The following is an 18,420-nucleotide window of genomic DNA, read 5'->3' as shown; positions in this document are numbered from 1 at the left end:
TGAGATAGTAAACAAATGTTTGGAAGGATATCTTTGTTGCTTTGTATCTGACAAACAGACACAATGGGTCAAATGGTTGCCTCTGGCTAAATGGTGGTATAACACTTCCTTCCATACTGCAACAAAAATGACCCCATTTATGACACTTTATGGATATTAGCCATCATCCATCACATCATATTTAAGAGAAAATTATATGGTTCAAGCAGTCGAACATCACATCGAGCATCAACAACAAGTCCTCCAACTCTTAAAGGATAACCTCATATTGGTGCAGAATAGAATGAAACAACAAGAAGATCAACATCGCAGCGAAAGAAGTTTTGATGTAGGTGATTGGGTATTCCTATGGCTACAACCATATAAAAAAAAATTTCTCAAGCAAGCTAAGAAGGATAATAAATTTTCACCAAAGTATTATGGTCCGTACAAGGTGTTGCAAAAGATTGGTACTATGGCATACAAATTGGAGCTTCCTACAGCTTCTCGAGTGCACCTAGTTTTCCATGTTTCATGTAAAAATAAGGTTATATGTGACAAGCTCCCAGTTCAAACAATATTGCCAGAAATTGACGAGGAAGGAAAAATTATATTGGAACCGGAAGCAGTCATAGAAACAAGAACTCGACAGCTACAAAATCGATCAATTTCAGAGTATCTCATCAAGTGGAAGAACTTATCCGCTGAAGATTCCACATGGGAGGATGAGAATTTTATACAGAAGCATCCAAAACTACTCAAGCGTTGAGGACAACACTTTTTTGAAGGAGAGGGGCATGTTAAGTCCCTATAATACTAGTGATTACCCCATTACTATTGTAGTTGTATCCCTTATTAATCTTGTTGTGCCCCTATTGTCCCCATATTGTTATTACTGTGCCCCATAGAATCCATCTATTTTTATTTTTGTGCCTTTATATTATTATTGTTAGGTCGGTTGGGTTATATTGTGACTCCTTAGACTCCTATATATAGAAAGGAGGTTTTGTCATTTGAATCATCAAAGAATCATTCAATTGTGTAATGTAAAGGAGGTTGCCCCCTCAAAGAGGCTGAATTCTAAGGCGTTGATCTATCTTTTCTATCTTTTTGTGAGCTGGTTTCATAACATCCTAGCAAATGTTGACACACCCTGGCACCTGACACATCTTAGATGCATGTTTCCCTATCAATCTAGCATGACTTAGTGTAGCCTAGCATACCATGTGACTCTCTCCTTAGCAAACTTGGAACTTACTGACACTCCCTATCACACACTCTTATTCATTCATTTCCATGAATTTAGACCTAGATTTTCCTTGTTTCTCCCTGGCACTCCCTAACACTCCTTAGCATGCATTGGCACACCTTGTTGCTTGGCACATCTTGGTATGCTTCCCTAGCACTCTATCATGCCTTGGCACTGCATAGTATGCCTTGGCATTGCATAACATGCCTTGTCACTCACTCCTTAGCACACCTAGAACTTGCTAACACTTCATTTCCATGCATTTGGAACTAGTTTTTCATTGGCACTTGGCCCTAACACTCCCTAGCATGCATTCACACCACACCCTGGCACTTGGCACATCATGGCATGCCTTAGCAGTTGGCTTGTATTAGCATGCCTAACATGCCTTGGAATTTTCTAGCATGTGTTAGTACTTTGTGGCATTCCTTGGCACACTTTGGCACTCCCTAATTGTCATGCCCTCATAGATATCTTTACTATTTTTGGACTTGGGAACCCAATCAAGTCATTGGAAAAATAGTATTATGCCCAACCCAAAATCTCGCTTTATCTGAAGCTGCTTTGACCAACCCCTTATAATTATAACTATAGGATTACCTCCTACAATTCCTATTATCACCTTCTCCTAACACACTTTGTCCTTGATACACCTGGAATTCATTAAGACTCCTTGGCACACACACTTATTTGTTCATTTCCATGTATTTTGACCTAGTTCTCTCTTGTGATGCCCTAACACTCCCTAACATTCCTCAACATGCATTGGCAATGCTTGAAATGTGTTAGCATGCCTTTTCATTTCTTGGCATTCCTTGGCACTCCTTAGCTATAATTCCCTCACAACTACCCTTACTTAATCTAGGACTTGGGAACCCAACCAAGTCTTGCCTCAACTACAGGAACTTGACCAAGTTACAATTACTACAACTAGACAATACCTTATTCACCTAAGAACCAAGTATAATTCATCTTAGGCTACTCATGTATAATTTCAACTTATCCAACTTAACAAGTTACAAGTTACCATGTCAAGGCTCACCTCCAACCGTGGGCATAAAACAACTGAGAAACATAGTTACATCTTGACATGCCATAATACCTGGCACATCTAACAATCCCTTGGCACTATGTGGCACGTGTTAGCACACCCTACATTCCTTGGATGCTTTTGCATTCCCTAGAACTCCCTAACATGCCTTGGAACTTCCTAGCATATAACCTTGTCACTCCCTACTTAACACACTTGAAACTCACTCACACTCCCTATGACACACTTTTATTCATTCATTTCCATGTGTTTTGAGCTAGTTCTCCCTTGTGTTTCCATGGAACTCCCTAGCACTCCCTGACACCTAGCACATCTTGGCATGTCGCCGTGGCACTCTAGCATTCCTGGGCACTACCTAGCATACCTTGTCATTCACTCCTTAGCACACCTATAACTCACTGACACTCCCTATCACATACTCTTATTCATTCATTTCCATGAATTTGAAACTAGCACTCCCTTGTGTTTCCTTGGCACTCCCTAACACTCCGTGGCATGCATTGGCACACCTTGACACTTGGCACATCTTGGCATATCATTGCCCTAGTCTCTAGCATGCCTTAGAATTGAAACAAATATCTTGTCGCTCCCTCAACACACCTAGAACTCACTGACACTTTTGTCACAAAATCTTATTCATTCATTTCCATGCATTATTTTGACCTATTGGTCCCTTTTGTTTCCATGGAACTTTGTAACACTTTCTAGCATGTGTTAGCACACCCTGGAATCTGGCACATCTTGGTCAGACGCTGCCCTCACACTCTAACATGCCTTAACACTATCTAGCATACCATGTCACTCCCTCCTTAACACACATGGAACTCGCTACACTCCCTGTCACACACTCTTATTCATTCATTTCCATGCATTTTGACCTAGTGCTCCCTTGTGTTTCCCTAGCACTCACTAACACTCCTTAGCACACATTGGCACACCTTGGAACTTAGTACATCTTGGGATGCTTCCCCAGCATTATAGCATGCCTTAGCAATACCTATCATACCTTGTCACTCCCTCCATAGCACACTTGGAACTCGCTAACACTCCCTATCACACACTCTTATTCATTCATTTCCATGCAATTGAAACCAGATTCTGCTAGCTAGGCTCTGGATATGCTTCTCAGGCTCACATAAACTAGAATTGTTTATGGATGCAACTCTTAGTGCATCTTCTAGAGGTTTGCACACATACAGGCGAATTGTTGATGGATCCTGTTGGCTAAGTTGTGGATATGCTTCTCAGGCTAAAAAAAATGTGAATTGTTGATGGACAAAACTCTGAGTGCAACTAGCATTGCACATAGACAAAAATGAAATGTTGATGGATGCTAGCTTGCATTGTAAATGCCTCTATTCGCACTAAAATTAGGTTTATTTTAATTGTTAAAGTGAATATTATGTGTCATATTGGGAAATTAAACCGCCTGTTTCCTGTTTCAAAGTAGATAAATGAATGTTGCATTGCTGAAGACCAAGCTCTTCAATTTATGAAAGCTTTAAATCTAGTTTTTCTCCAAATTAATTAAATATCAAAATTTTGACCAATTTAATAAATGTAAAGTTGAGATCTATTTAAAATCATATAAATTAACTTCAAATAATTCACTGTTATAAAATATAAATTTACCTTTTTTAATAAACTTAATGTTAAAATCGATCTAAAATCACAAAAAATAACTTCAAATAATTCATGATTATAAAATATAAATTTACCTCTTTTCATTTCCTCTCCTTGTAATCATGGATTTCTAATTGATGGTAAGCTTACTTCCTCTATCGAAAAACAACTCCAACACATCTGCAAACAAAATTTAATTGAATAGGAAGGAGTTCTATTCTCAATTTAAATAAAATAGTGCTAAAAAAATGGCAAGAAACCCTAAAAATATTGGTGGGAAATTTAAATCCTAATAAAAATGGTGGGAAATCTAAATCCTAATTTTGACATTGAATAGGAATGAGTTATATTCTCAATTTAAACAAAATAGTCCTAAAATAAATTGGTAATAAACCCTAAAAATATTGGTGGGAAATCTAAATCCTAATTTCATTGAATAGGAATGAGTTCTATTCTCAATTTAAACAAAATAGTCCTAAAAAAATGGCAAGAAACTCGTAAAAATATTGGTGGGAAATCTAAATCCTAATAAAAATGGTGGGAAATCTAAATCCTAATTTCATTGAATAGGAATGAGTTTTATTATTGATTTAAATAAGATGATGATAAAAAAATGGTAGGAAACTTCTAAAAAAATTAGTGGGAAATATAAATCCTAATAAAATGGTCTAGCTAATGAGGAGAAACCAAAGTCCATGTGATCCAATACATGGTCCTCTTTTGTCGACAATTTTGGCCCTTTTTCTCAAGATATCTTATCTTCTTTGGAAATAGGGCATAAACAAGTTGTTCTAGATATTTCAAAATGGATCACTCTTCACCTTTGTTCCTCTCCTTTGTGCCACATGTGATGTGAATGTCAATTGTCATTTTCTTGACTTATTTTTTTTTTTTGTAAATTTGACCCTTGACTATGCCATGAAAACCCTCCAAAACATTCTTAAATGATGGGAGTTCTTCTTCATGCGTGAAGCTAGTGGAATGTGACCAGTCATCTAAGATACCTCCAAATATTTGATTTGCACCTTGGGGAATGTGACAGATACCCTCAATAGAAAACATGCATATAAATTTCTAGTTAAGTGCCCCAAATATGAGATGTTTCCACTTGTGCAATTATGCTTCCAAATATGTGAGCTCAAGAATAAAACACACCTTAAAATAAGTGAATGTCTCTCAACATGTGAAGGAAGTATACCCTTACCTAATGTTGGAAATAATACTGAGAGGGGGGAGTGAATCAGTATTATTAAGTCAAAGGTTCCTTTTTCAAAATCAAATGATATATGCTACTTCAGTTAATTGAACCCGCGTATATACGCAACTATGCAGAAGAAAACCCGTGTATATAATGCAAACTTTTTAATTTACTTTATCTTTCTGATGTTGATTGTTAATCTGTGATTCATAAGCAAATAACCAGTAACCAGAACCAGTAAAACAGAGCAAAAAGACAATCGCACACAAGAACACAAGATATAAGGTGGAAACCCAATGTGGGTGAAAACCACCTGCTGCAATTCGTCTCTATCTTTTCTTTAATTAGAAACTTCTTTTTACAATTGTACTGGTGCAGTCCTTTACCAGTACGCAGGCTGCAACCTGCAGAGAGCTACAACCCTCTCTCGTTTTCCAGCTTCTCCTGGAAGGGAGCTCCAACCCCCTTAGTTCTTGTACTAGCTTGAGATACTAGTACGCAGGCTTCTACCTGCAGAAGGCTGCAACCTTCTCTTTGCTTTCAGGGACCTCGTTTCATTAATTTTCAGACTGGATCCACAGATAGCATCAATCAAACATCAAGAATTTTTGCATCAACCAAACTTCTTTTCACCAATCAAAACTGAATCAAATAAACACTTCTCTGACTGCTGTACCCAGAACACAGTAACTGTAATCAAACACCAATTCTGAACCCAGAACACTGCAGCAATAAAACAGAAGCAGCTAGAACATAAATCAAGATATGTATGCTACTTCACTATTCAGCAACCTGCGTGTATACGCTTTTGTACCACAACCAACCTGTGTATACGCTTCTTTCATTCACAGAAAAGGCGTGTATATGCACCTGCACTTCACTGAACCTGCGTACAGATCTATAAAGGATAATTTATTCTTTTAAAACATTCAGTCATCAGTTAACCCAGATTATCAGATTTATAGATCAAGAGAGCGCCACATATAACAGATCAAAATCATACAGAGATACCAATGTTCAAGCCTTGAGATTTTGATCCATCAATAGTCCTTATCCTTCTTGCGCTCAGGTTCCTCCTTCATTCAGATCTAGATCTGCACCATAACCCAATCACCAGTATTCCAGATCTAGAACAATATCAGATATTCAATAAATCAGATGGTGTCATGCCACATGATCTCCTTCCTCTTTTATAGTTTTAGGCCTTTGACAATACCACGGTCCAAAACCATAATAAATAATACCAAGGGCCCAATACCTGGGGTCAACACTTCTGACGAAATACCATGGTCCAAAACGATAGGTTCAAATTCCAAGGACTAACGACCACGGACCAAAAAATAAGTTTCCCACCATGTATGCACTTTTATGTGCGTGAAAGTGCGTGTATATGCATACACGACTTTTGAACGTCTAACCCACGTGTATATGCATCTTTGGGCAAGGTAAACCTGCGTATACAAGATTTCCTTCATCCTGAGAGCCTGAACTGAGATCTGTCACCAAAGTGATTTGCCATCAAGGACAACACCTGTACCATAGCGCCACACATGTGCCATAATGCCAACAATCTCCCCCTTTGGACTTGATGGCAACCCAAGATCCTCATTCTCCCCCTTTGTCATCAAGGGCAAAGGGCTGTGCTCCCCCTGAGTACATGCTGATATCTCTGTTCTGCTGTGCTGAACATGCTCCCCCTGACCGTAGGCAAGATCTACAAAAGATTTTATGTAAAAAGAATCATGACTTACATACCATAAATGACCTTCCTGTCACCAAAGGACTCGATACATACATCCATCACCCAACCAAGTGCGGATACATCAGAAATTTACATATGATAACCAATTACATTCCATCAATCATCCCAGGCATAGTGGGGAAACCAAAATAGGCCGTTACATGACCTTGATAAAGAGAAGATATACATGACATAGAGATGAAATATCAAGACTATGCAAATCACCAATAACTACTATCAGCAGCATCTGACAATAGCAGCAACCATGTTCTCCTTCTGTTCTCCTTTCTGCAGCTGATCCACCTGAACCAAACAGCTTGAGTACTTGAACCAAGAGCTTCTAAGGTAATGCCAACAATGCATTATTAGAAGATTATCTGCTCCCCTTGAACCTATGCCAGATCAACTCTGACAGACCCATATCAGACTCTCTGCAACCAAAGTCTGTCCCTACTGATTTCCTTCAGAAACTTCATATACGCGACTGCACCTGCATAAATCGGCGTATGTACGCGGATACCCCTCATCCAACTCGCGTACACCAATTTTTCTTTGAAACAGACAAGCTTCAACAACAGGATGAAGCATCAACTACTCCCAGCTTCTGTCTGAGGTATTCAAAAGTTTCCCTGGGCAGTGGTTTGGTGAGTATATCAGCAACTTGTTCCTTAGAAGGAACATACTCCAACTTGACCTTTTGCTCAAGCACTTGTTCCCGAAGAAAGTGATATTTGATAGGTATGTGCTTGGTCTTTGAATGCATGACAGGATTCTTTGAAATGCTTATTGCACTCGTATTATCACATAAGATAGAGACAGGTGGAGTACAAGTGATTTGAAAATCCTGCAAGGTTTGCATCATCCAAAGAAGTTGAGTGCAACAAGATGCAGCAGCCACATATTCCGCTTCAGCTGTAGATAAAGCAATCGAACTTTGTTTCTTGCTGAACCAAGATACTAATCTGGAACCCATAAAGAATGCACCACCACTTGTGCTCTTCCTGTCATCCACGCTTCCGGCCCAATCTGCATATGTGTAAGCATGAAGTGTGAGATCTGTATCTCTAGGATACCATAAGCCATAGTTTTGAGTTCCTTGAAGGTACTTGAAGATTCTCTTGACTGCCTGAAGATGAGTTTCCTTTGGATTTGCCTGAAATCATCCAACTATTCCCACTGCATGCATGATGTATGGTCGGGTACCTGTCAAATAAAGTAGACTTCCAATCATAGATCTATAGGTTGGTTGATGTACTGCTGCTGATTCATCATTTGCACTAAGACTGCATCCTGTAATCATAGGGGTACATACTGGTTTCGAATCTTCCATGCCATACTTCTTCTGAATCTGCTTGAGGTACTTGGTTTGAGACAAGAAGATATTGCCCTCATTTTGTTGGATTTGCAATCCAAGAAAGTATGTCAGTTCTCCAAGCAAAGACATTTCGAATTCTTTCTGCATCACCAAGGCAAAGCTTTGACTCATAGCTTCTTCATTGCTGCCAAAGATAATATCATCTACATACACAACAAGTATTAGCAATTTGTCATTTTCAATTTTTATATAAAGATTGCTATCTGCTGATCCTTTTGAAAAACCTTGTTGATGAGGGTATTTGTCCAAGCGGTAGTACCAAGCCCTTGGAGCTTGTTTAAGACCATAGAGAGCCTTTTTCAGTCTGCATACAATATTTGGATCATTCCCAAGAATGAAACCATCTGGTTGTTCAATGTATACTTCTTCTTATAAATCTCCATTCAGAAAGGTTGATTTTACGTCCATTTGAAATACTTTGAACTTCTGAAAGCTTGAGAGAGCAAGGAACATTCGGATGGCCTCAAGTCTTGCAACAGGAGCAAAAGTTTCTTCAAAGTCTATTCCCTCTTGTTGAGCATACCCTTTACAAACAAGTCTGGCCTTGTTTCTAATTACTTCCCCATTTTCATTCAACTTATTTTTGAACACCCATTTTGTCCCTATGACATTCTTATCTTTTGGTCTAGGGACCAACTCCCAAGTGTTATTCTTTTCGATCTGCTCAAGTTCTTCATCCATTGCCTTGACCCAACATTCATCTTTGCATGCCTCTCTTACATTTTGTGGCTCAGTGGAGGAGGGTAATGCCAAATAGCTTGAGGCTTTTGCAATTTTTCTTCTTGTTTGTACGCCAACCTCTTTTTGCCCCAAGATTTGAGATTCTAGATGATTCTTCTGAACATACCTAGATGGAGTCTTTTCTTCTATCCTTATCTGCTCCTCTGGTGCCTCTTGAGGTTCTTCTTCATCATCAGTCTGATTTGGAGAGTAGTCTTCATCCTCTTCGATATCTTCATGATTTACTTGCCTAGGAATGTATCCTTTTTCATCAACCACTACATCAATGCTGTCAACAATTCTTCCAAGTCTTTTATTGTAACACTTATATGCTTTGTTGTGGGGAGAATAACCAAGGAGAATGCCTTCATCTGCTCTAGGTTCAAGTTTGCCAAGCTGCTCATCAGTATTCTTAATATAGCATTTGCTCCCAAAAATTTTGAAATGCTTTACCGAAGGAGTCTCACCATACCAGAGCTCATGAGGAGTTTGAGTGCTGTTCACTCGGACATTTTTTTTGTTGAGAATAACAACCGCAGCATATGCAACTTCACCCCAGAAGGTTGCGGGAGTTCCAGATTCATCAAGCATAGCACGAGCCATTTGTTGGACTGTTCTGTTCATCCTTTCCGCCACTCCATTTTGCTGAGGAGTCCTAGCTGTAGAGAATTCCCTTCTTATTCCATGTTCTTCACAGAAATCGAAAAATTCATTTGAGGTAAATTCCCCACCTCTGTCGGACCTGAGGCACTTAATTTTGTAATCTGATTCATTTTCAGCCAAGGCTTTGAAGGATTTGAATTTTTCGAATGCTTCGTCTTTGTGCTTCATAAGTCCTAACCAAACAAACCTGGAGAAGTCGTCAATGAATAATATAAGGTATTCTTCTCCTCGAGGTGACCTTGTCCTAAATGGACCACATACATCTATATGGACTAGCTCAAGAGGCTTGCTAGCTGATCCTTCCTTCTTAGGAAAGTTAGTTCTAGTTTGCTTGCCAAACTGACATGATTTGCGTATGGTGTTGTCTGGAATTTTGATATCTGGAAGACCACGAACTGCCTGGTATTTGCATGCTTTCCTTATTTGTGAAAAGCTTAGATGCCCCAACCTCCGGTGCCATAACCAGTGTTCATCATCCTTGCTCAAATAGCATTGTTGTTGTCCTTCTTCAAATATGTATAGATTATTTGGAGTTCTTCTGCCTTTGATCACTGTTTTTCCTGTATCAAGATCACGAACACTACATCCATTTGATCGAAATATTACCTCGGTTCCTTGATTTCACATCTGACTAACACTCAGTAGATTATGCTTCAAGCCATCAACATACAAAACATTTCTAGCCTTGACCTTTTCTTTCAACTGAGCAGTGCCTTTTCCTTTTATGGCTGCAGGGGTATCGTTTCCAAAAGAAACCTTCTTTCCCTTTTCTAATGCAGTATATGATTCAAGTTTTTCTTTATCACCTGTCATATGCTTCGAACATCCGCTGTCGATATACCATAGATTTTCCTGTCCTTCTGCGAAAAAGGCTATCCCACATCTTTCTGGTTGTGGTTCCTTCATTCTCCATGTTCTGGCACTTGAGGTTTGTTCCTTCTGAGTTGTCTTCCAAAACTTTCTCCTACATTCAGAATCTTCATGACCAAAGTTATTACAAATAGAACATTCAACTTCATTTTCAAGGGCTGAAAAGTTGTTATAAGTCCTTTTCTTGATCCCAGTCATATTCCTTTGTTTTTGAGCTTCTCTAGTCATGATTGTCTTATAGGCAACACATTGGGCTGCTTTGTGACCAAAGTTATGGCAAGAGAAGCATTGGCCATTAAGAAACTCCTGCAATTATAAAATCTATCATCAAACCGATTGTAGTTTCTACTGACATCCATTCTTGAGGCAAATTGGGAAGATTTTACATGTGGCTGATTGTAGCTTCTATTTGTCCTTAAGGTAGCTTGCCCCCGATTTTCTTGATAGTCTTTCTTCATTCTTGAGGTAAACTATCCCTAATATACCTGATGATTTCTATTAGGCCTTTGCTCGCTCCTCCTTGCTGCATCAAGATAACTTTTGGAGGTGGACGCTTGAGATGTTTCTTCATTATATCCCAGACCTGTCTTGATTAGTGGAGAACGCTGCACATTGATAATCTCATCCAGAGTTTCAGATCCTTTAACAAATTTAAGATTAATAGCTTTTGTTTTCTCAATCTCCTTTCTAAGACCAACAATTTCACATTCCAATTTTTCAAGATGTTTTTCCCTTTTAGCCAGTTGACATTGTAGAGAATCAATAATCGCATTTTTCTCTTCTAAGAAAATTTTGAGATTAGATATCTCTTTATAAAAACCTTCTACATCTATAGCATCCATGTAGTCATCATCTTCAAAAGCCATTAAAAGTTTATACTCATTACCTCGTTCATCTTCGTCACTATTTGAAAGTCCATCACTATCTTCATGAGTGTAATAGCTTTTCTTATTTGCATTCTGTTTCTTGTTCCATCTAATAGGTTCCTTCCCTTTTTCAATCTTATCCTTGTGAGGACATTTGGCAGCATAGTGACCGACTCTTCCACAAGCAAAGCATTTGAAAGGTAACTTACCTCGGAACCGTCCAGTACCCCGTTGAAGATTTCTGATAAAATTTGATTCTTCTTCTTCTTCTGACACGTGTCCTGACTCGTAGTACTCGCCTTTGCCTGAAGCCTTGAAGGCAGCTTCTCTCTTGTCTGATGGACCTCCTTTCCTCATTCCATAAGCAGTTAGAATTCCATGCAGCTGTGAAATTTTAAGGCTTTGTAGATTATCTTTTTCTTCTATTACAGAAACTTTAGATTCAAACCTAGGGGACAAAGATCTTAGAACTTTTTCAACCACAATAGCCTCTTTTATTTCTTCACCCAAATTTTTCATACAATTAACAATCTCATCTACACGAAGAAAATAGTTAGCCACACTTTCATCATTATACATCCTGAGATTTTCATACTGAATCCTGAGGGTTTGAAGTTTTGCTCATTTTACGTGATCATCTCCTTCATAGCTCAGAACGATCTTGTCCCATATCTCTTTTGCAGATTTAAACTGCATTACCTTGACAAATTCTGATTGAGATAGGCATCCTAATAGAGTATTGACCGCCTTTGCATTTGTTTCATATTTCTTCTTCTCAGCCGGATCTGTAGGAGTTGCTAATGGAAAAGTATACCCTGTATCTATGATATCCCAGACTTCTGTACCAAGATATTGAAGATAGGCAGTAACTCTTACCTTCCAATAAACAAAGTTTGTCCCATCAAAAATTGGTGGCCTGATTGATGCTTCCCTCTCGTAGTTGCTCATGATGAACGATCTTCCTTCAAGCGATCAAGCTTCTCCTGAAGGACCTGCTCTGATACCAATTGTTGGAAATAATACTGGGGGGGTGAATCAATATTATTAAGTCAAATGTTCCTTTTTCAAAATCAAATGATATATGCTACTTCAGTTAATTGAACCCGCGTATATACACAACTATGCAGAAGAAAACCCGCGTATATAATGCAAACTTTTTAATTTACTTTATCTTTCTGATGTTGATTGTTAATCTGTGATTCATAAGCAAATAACCAGTAACCAGAACCAGTAAAACAGAGCAAAAAGACAATCGCACACAAGAACACAAGATATAAGGTGGAAACCCAATGTGGGTGAAAACCACCTGCTGCAATTCGTCTCTATCTTTTCTTTAATTAGAAAATTATTTTTACAATTGTACTGGTGCAGTCCTTTACTAGTACGCAGGCTGCAACCTGTAGAGAGCTACAACCCTCTCTCGTTTTCCAGCTTCTCCTGGAAGGGAGCTACAACCCCCTTAGTTCTTGTACTAGCTTGAGATACTAGTACGCAGGCTTCTACCTACAGAAGGCTGCAAACTTCTATTTGCTTTCAGGGACCTCGTTTCATTAATTTTCAGACTGGATCCACAGATAGCATCAATCAAACATCAAGAATTTCTGCATCAACCAAACTTCTTTTCACCAATCAAAACTGAATCAAATAAACACTTCTCTGACCGCTGTACCCAGAACACAGTAACTGTAATCAAACACCAATTCTGAACCCAGAACACTGCAGCAATAAAACAGAAGCAGCTAGAACATAAATCAAGATATGTACGCTACTTCACTATTCAGCAACCTGTGTGTATACGCTTCTGTACCACAACCAACCTGCGTATACGCTTCTTTCATTCACAGAAAAGGCATGTATACGCACTTGCACTTCATTGAACCTGCATACAGATCTATAAAGGATAATTTATTCTTTTAAAACATCCAGTCATCAGTTAACCCAGATTATCAGATTTATAGATCAAGCGAGCGCCACATATAACAGATCAAAGTCATACAGAGATACCAATGTTCAAGCCTTGAGATTTTGATCCATCAATAGTCCTTATCCTTCTTGCGCTCAGGTTCCTCCTTCATTCAGATCTAGATCTGCACCATAACCCAATCACCAGTATTCCAGATCTAGAACAATATCAGATATTCAATAAATCAGATGGTGTCATGCCACATGATCTCCTTCCTCTTTTATAGTTTTAGGCCTTCGACAATACCACGGTCCAAAACCATAATAAACAATACCAAGGGCCCAATACCTGGGGTCAACACTTCTGACGAAATACCATGGTCCAAAACCATAGGTTCAAATTCCAAGGACGAATGACCACAGATCAAAAAATAAGTTTCCCACCATGTATGCGCTTTTATGTGCGTGAAAGTGCATGTATATGCATACGCGACTTTTGAACATCTAACCCGCGTGTATACGCGTCTTCGGCAAGGTAAACCATCGTATACAAGATTTCCTTCATCCTGAGAGCCTGAAATGAGATTTGTCACCAAAGTGAGTTGCCATCAAGGACAAAACTTGTACCATAGCACCACACATGTGCCATAATGCCAACACCTAAGTCTTCCTGTGTTGGCAATTTGGGTTTTCTGTCACAAAATATCTCCCCTTCTTTGGAAATAGGACATAAACAAGATTTTTTATGTTTCTAAATGGAGTACTCTTCACCTATGTCCTTCTCCTTTATGCCATGTGTTACAAATTCCAATTTTATTATTCTTGGCTATGGTGTTCTTCTTTTATACATGTGAACCTTGACTATACCATGAAATCCTCCAAAATCTTCTTAAAGGATGGGAGCTCCTCTTCATGTATGAAACTAGTGGAATGTGACAAGTTATCCAGAATTCATCTAAATATGTAATTTATGCCTTGGGAAATGTGAAAGGTACCCTCGGTGGAAAACATGCATAAATATTTGTGACAAATTACCCTAAATGTGAGTTATTTCCACTTATCAATTGTGCCTCTTGTTGATGATGAAACTGGCACCCTAGTTGTGCAAGGCTCACAAAGTGCCACCTTGCGTCAACTCAAGGTTGTTGCCATTCTCACCTCAGCAATGAATCATCTCATTAATTATTAAATCCTAGGGGTTTCCCAAAGCACAAATTTATGGGGTCTTTTAAGTGACTAGATCAATAGCATTGAAAATCATATTTACATTGGATGGTTTAACATCTGGATGATCCCTACACTATTGACTTCAACTTTTGTATTCATTATTGCTTTCATCACAACACCTCTAGTAGATATTGATGGTATTTATGAGTCTATTTGTAGTTGTGATAAGGGGATTAGGGGTCCTATTATCACAACCCATAACCCCTAAAGTGTTTAATACCTTAGCCAAGGGGGCCCAAGGGTGTAGTTAGGGTCATTGGGACCAAATTTGCGGGTTCAAACCATTAGGAAAAGTGGAATGGCATGATGAAAAATTTTGTGGGGGGGTATGTTATGGTGTATTGAATGGGGAAAGGGGACACAAGGGTAGCATGGATGGTAGAAGTCAGAGGTAAAATCACAGTTTACTAAGATCTATAATCCTAGCATTAGAGAATGAGAAGGGGGTTTAAGACTTAATTTCATAGGGTCTAGGGGACCTAGAGGGAAGGTAGCAAGAGTAATTGATAGGGGAACCCCCAATAGTGGTGATAAGGGGACTAAGAATCCAATTATCACAAACCATAAGCCCTTAACCCATAATCACTAAATTCCCTATCCTCTTAACCCCCAATCATAATCCCTTAACTCATACACCCACAACTCATAACGTTCATTGCTGCCCTATCGATTCGACTAGATTTTTAATGTTCATTTATTATATCAAATTTGGGTTCGCTCTTTTTTGAGCGTTAATTGAGATATTCTTCTCCTGACTTGGATTTTTAGGTTTTCGCTGCAATCCGGAGAAGAAAACATGTTGTCTACATATGGATAAAATTGCAACCTTCAAGAAATCCAAGGTGTATGGATATGTTTGAAAGGTATTTTTCCGATCTCATTTCTATGATTTTATTGTTAAAATTTCAAAGGATTTAAACCTGTATATTGAATTATGGAGAAGAAGGCAGGGTTAAGGTTGACAAGAGTTTATAAATTCAATCATATTTTTTTTTGTGATTAGCAAGATTGGGCACTCTAGTGGAATTATGATCTTAAAGAGTTTTGGAAAATTCAATGGTGATGTGGATTGATCAAGAGGCTAAGTTGCTTCTGAAGTTCTCCTATGATTGTGTTTCTTCTTGTGATATATGGAACAACTTATGCTAGTCTTTACTTTGTTCCTTTCTCTAATACCATGTAAAAAATCCTTGCACTATTGTAGTGAACAATTCTGAAAGTAAATTGTAACACCAAGACACATAATTTCTCTACTAATTAAACAGAATATAACATAATTAAATAACGGTCACACAATCACAAAACAAAATTTTTCTAAGGAACTCAACTATGAAAACCTTCTCCTTGATTGAGAATTTTATTGATAGAAAATGAGCAATGGATCTCTTACAATACAACTTTGTTTCATTGGAAACCAATCTAGTTTTCTTTTCTTGTCCTAAGCTTGAAACACCTACAAGACCCTTCATCTACTTCCCTCAATCCATGTGCATAGGCTGCTCCTAGTTAACTAGGAAATACTGTTGAATTTCCACAATCTTGGGTCTAGGTTAGAATCTTAGAATCTCAACAAAATCTACTTTACACAATGGAAAATAAATAACAGTAAATAACACATGCACAAGTATACACAACTTTTTACAAAAATATTGTACAAATATGTAAAACCCAATCTGAATAATACAACAGTCTATGGAATACAAGATAAAATGACAATCATGTTGCAAACTCTTTGTCGTATCTTGTCCTGCTAGTCCTTCACTCCCATTCTTCTCTCTAGCTACCCCTTAGTCCATGAAAGGACAACACATAGAGTCTCCAAGAGGGCTTCCACCTATCACTACTACAATTTTCTTCTACTTCAATGAACACGGGTTGATCCAATCTGCTCTTCTGGGTTGGCCAATCCCTGAGCTCCAATCTGCCTTCTAGTAGCCTCTTTCATCCATCAAAGAGCTACACGTAGGCTCTCACTAAGCCCTTAAAAATAAGCCATTAACCTCTAAACCATATAGACCTCAACCCGATGGAACTCAACCCCCTAAGATCTAAGTCCTAACCCTTTACCCTTGATTCGTAAACCCTTAAACCCCTTAAATCCTAGAACTCCTGAACCTTTCTCCGAATCAATAGGTGCTCCAACACTAATATTCTTGGTCATATTAGGTTTTCATATACTAGAACCTCCAAATACAACCTCCAAGGATTAGTAGGGTCCAAGTAAAAGAGAAAAAAATTCCCTAAATCTGATCCACATTTTATAGACAGTCACATTTCTCCCAAATATCCTCTACGTATTTTATTTCAAAGGGAAACAATATGTTCTTATAGTGTCCACAAGTGCATCTAAGTTGATAGGAATAAAAAGAGGTTCATCTCTATGCACGAACCAAATGTATTGCATGTCCACTAAAAGAAAACGAGGATATAAGGATGTTCCTTTAGCTATCATCATCCTTTAACACCAGTCGATATCTCACCAAATGTATGGGTAATGGTCCCATACAAGTCTACAATATTTCTCAAAGGTTTTGTCCACAACATGTTGAAAACAACATTCAATGTCACTTAGTTGCTCCAAGTATATTTTAAACTGATGCACACAGTCCTCAACTACATGAATGGCGTAGTATTCAAGCTATCCATATCTAGGTTCATCCACCTTTGACCCCATCTTTTGTTCCTTCAATACCAAGCTAACCAAGGTCATCTTACAATTGGATCTCGCTTTTGCATTTGGTGAGAATACCACCTCGTTCTTTAGTATTGGATTTATTCTAAACATAATTACACAAATAATATCAACATATGTGGGGCTATAAGGAATATTAAGAGGAGAAAACAAAGGTCAAACTCAAACTTATTGTCAAACATACATAAAACATATATACACAATTAAATAGTCTACACATGTAATTATTACATTGTTTGATGGTTTTATATTAACTCCACCATTTTATTTACCCACCTTCATGTTAGTTTTTCATTCCATTAATTCTTCAACAACTGCTTTCAATTTTCCAAGTTCCTTGACTTTTTATCCCAATATATCTTTTGCTTCATGCAATTGAAGTTGATAAATAAAAGAACAAATAAAATATCTTAGATGAGGACATGGAAATTTCATATAAATAAATAAAAGAAGTTAACTCTATGGATCCAAATACATATCGAATCTCTATCAAAAGGAAGGCGTGCACCAAAATCCAGCGAAGAAGAGCCATGAACAGATAACCCACAAGGAAAGAAACAATTCCAAGAGATATGCAGGATGATGCAAAAGAAATGGATATAGAGTAAGTAACCATGAAAAGCATGGTAGAAGGGTTAAAAGGAAAATATTTTCAAACAATAACAGAAAAAACTGTGTAGATGTGGATAACCCAACACAAGAAATTAACTTTATGGAACTAAATATAGGCCAAATCTCTATCAAATGAAAGGAACCAGGAGAAGACAACCCAGAAGCAAAAAAAAAATTCTAGGAGATACCTAGGATGATGCAAAATAAATGGATGTGAAAGAAGTAACCTTGGCAAGCATGGTAGAAGGGCTAAAAGTAAAATATTTGCAAACAATCTTGAACAAATAGTGTATATGTTGCATGAACCCTACTTGAACCTTTGTAATGATAAAGGGATGACCTCTCAAAGATAAGGTTAGTCAAGATATGGCATCCAAACTCATAAATTCAAAGAATCCTCAAATAACCACAAGGAAGGAAAAAAGAATGGAAAAAAAAGCAACCAAAACCTCATACAAGAAGTAAGCGAGATGCTAGCCAATTCAAGTAAGGTGGCTCTCATGACGGATGTATTGCACTCCATTCCTCATCATTCTTAGTGAAATTAATCACATGTAACAATAAGGGCCTCAACTACAAATTAAAGTTGAGGCTCCCAAAAGGTAAAAAACATAAGGAAATCCCTACAGTACTCATACTACAAGAAACAAAA

This window comes from Pinus tabuliformis, chromosome 1_2 (genome assembly GCF_031772625.1).
Source record: "Pinus tabuliformis cultivar Carrire ecotype Pingquan chromosome 1_2, CPIR1, whole genome shotgun sequence".
Taxonomy (NCBI): Eukaryota; Viridiplantae; Streptophyta; class Pinopsida; order Pinales; family Pinaceae; genus Pinus; species Pinus tabuliformis.
The sequence above is the reverse complement of the archived record's forward strand: the minus strand, read 5'-3'. Positions refer to the sequence as shown.